The sequence below is a fragment of the Austrofundulus limnaeus genome, unplaced genomic scaffold, assembly GCF_001266775.1.
Source record: "Austrofundulus limnaeus strain Quisiro unplaced genomic scaffold, Austrofundulus_limnaeus-1.0 Scaffold73, whole genome shotgun sequence".
Lineage (NCBI taxonomy): Eukaryota > Metazoa > Chordata > Actinopteri > Cyprinodontiformes > Rivulidae > Austrofundulus > Austrofundulus limnaeus.
The window spans coordinates 1608605-1611313 of record NW_013952475.1 but is presented as its reverse complement, the minus strand read 5'-3'; positions in this window follow the sequence as shown (position 1 = coordinate 1611313).

Genomic DNA, 2709 nt, shown 5'->3' with positions numbered 1-2709 from the left:
ATATATATACAGTATATAGTATACACATACACATGTTCTTCAGTGCCTGGTACAACCACTACTGGCCTATGGCTGAATCGCAGACAATCAGACAAAAAACCTGTACTTATGTTTGATTAACCTTTTTTTTAATGTGTTGTGAAAGTGTTTCGGGCATGTATCTAAGCTATTTTAATCGACATGACAATAGTTAAACAATGAATTATAAAAGTCAATATTTAAAAAGGAAAACTAAGAAAATGGTGTAGTGCTCTTAAAATCAGTACCTAACCTGACTAATAAATTTCTTCAACTCCCCCCTGTTCACATGACAATTAATCATGTGAACAACAAATTAGAGTAAAGGCTGTTTCTGGTTATTCTAATTGGTCGAATTAATAGGATTCATATTTTTGTTTCAGTGACACAAAAATTCTTAACTTTTTCTTTTTAAAAATGACCACACAGTCCAAAATTACTCTGTATTTTAAAATAAACTTAGCGGTAGCATATATGACCCCCGCACATACGCAAAGCACAAATGCACCAGAACTCAGAAGTCACCAGAACAGATTCATTGTTTTGGGTTTGGGTCCAGGGGAGTTGGGGTGGGGMGTGCTCATTGGTGGGCCAGATGGATAACCCTTTATCAGAGCTAAACAACAAAATAATCTGAAGCTCCTATGTTGAATAGATTTTGAGGTATGGAGGATTGGAGGTATGGCAGTGTAGATCAGACTCATACAATCCTGCCAAATTTCATGGTGCTTGTTTTGAGCGGGGGTGGGGAGTGCTCATTGGTGGCCTGATGGCTAGCCCTTCATCAGAGCTAAACAACAACAGCTAAATAAAATCTGAAGCTCCTATGTTGAATAGTTTTTGAGTTATAAGCGTTTATGTATGTCCAGACACCCCCTTTTTAAATGGAGCCCCCTCCTCAAATATGTGGTCTGTCTTAGGATGGCTGACTGGCTCAGCGTAGGTCGGACTCATCTACGTTCTCGCTAAATTCCACGTTGATCGGTGCTGCCGTTTCCYTGCTACGGTTAACCAAAAATCTTTATAAAAATAAAGTAATAAAATGAAATAAATAAAAAATAAACAGTACGAAAACTGTTTCTGATAGTGCGGGGGACATAATTATGTAGTTAAACTAGATCAGTGYTTTTCAAACTTTTTTGCTTCCAGCCCACAAAATAACAGTTGCAGACACTCGCAACCCCAGATGTTACTTGTTCACTTAGGCAAACTTTGNTTTTACTCAATACTTTTACTTTTAATACTTTTTGTACTTAAATACAAAAAATATCAGATACTTCAAGGTAATATTCTTAGAGAAGACTTTAACTTTTTCCAAAGTATTTGTATGATATAATACTTGTACTTTTACTCAAGTATCATTTTGAGGTACTTTATACAACACTGAATATGCCAGTTTTGTGACAAATGGGTAAAATGGGTATTATGGCCAAGTTTCTTAAAGATAAGGATGTTTTTTTTWAAACTTTTTTCTCTTTAACTCCATTTGAAGAAATTGCACGTCCCAGACTCTTTAAGGTTAAGTTGTGTCGGTCATTGTGTTGATAAAAGTTACGGTAATCAGTTGTAGATGTACTCCCTTACTCTGAAAAATTCATTAAAATCCATTTATTTTGCTAARGATGCAGACCAACGAACACACAAACTGACACAGGGAAAAAAAAACTCTTTTCAATTTCATCAACAGACAATAATAAACGTTGTTAATAAAAAAACACAACTTTATCAGACTTAATTCTCCCCAAATGACAGGAATAACAGGTCTGGGAATCTGATCCAATGTGCTCACTTCTGGGATTAAATCTGTTTTTCTGATCAGAAATTGGAGCATTTTCAGGAAATAAAGTTCTCTTTTTCTTTATCATTTATCCTCCAGAACAAAAGCCCCTACAGAAAAAGCCTAGTTGCTTTTTTATTTCCTTGTTCCTCTTTTAAAAGGTCTTCAGGATTGATGTCTGTTTATCTGGGACACCAGTTACAGCTTTTCCCAGCTGTTCTTGTATAGAACATCTGTTATTTACCAAAGTGATCTTTGTCTCACGTCTTTACCTTTGAAACTGTTTCAAATAAATCTTTTATGAAGTCCTGTGCATAAAAAAGGTGCACCCACAGGAGTTTTACAACAACCTGCTGAAGCAAGCATTATAAAAAAACTTATAAAGTTAAGAATGTGATGATGTGTTTTTTTCCCCCTTTGACCCTTGGTTAGGGAAACTTAATGAAGAAGAATTGATAATAAGCATGTTTGTCAAATATTTGTGTAAGAAAGATGAAAAAATAAAAGTGAGAAAGGAAAACCTCTCCAGTGTTAGTAAAACATTTAAAGGCACAGTGTGTAGGATTTTGTCAATTCTTTTAGCCGAAATTGAGATAATCACTAATGACAATGATAAAAAAACATGTCTAATTATTGCAGACAAAGACCTTGTTTTATTATTTTTACCTTATAAAAAGCTGTTTATATCTCCATGGTCGTGGGTCGCCAGTACAGGCAGCCCCCATCTTGCACCGCCATCTTGTCTACGAAGGCTCATGAAGGACAAACTGCGGTGGCGGCATCAAAAACGGTTTTAGTTGTAATCCTATAAACGTATTATTTGTTGTCTGTCGTTGTAGCTGGGATAATTTTACTTATTAAAGCTCATAATCTTACCACTTGAAACATCACTAGCCCTGAAGCTGCTGGTAGAT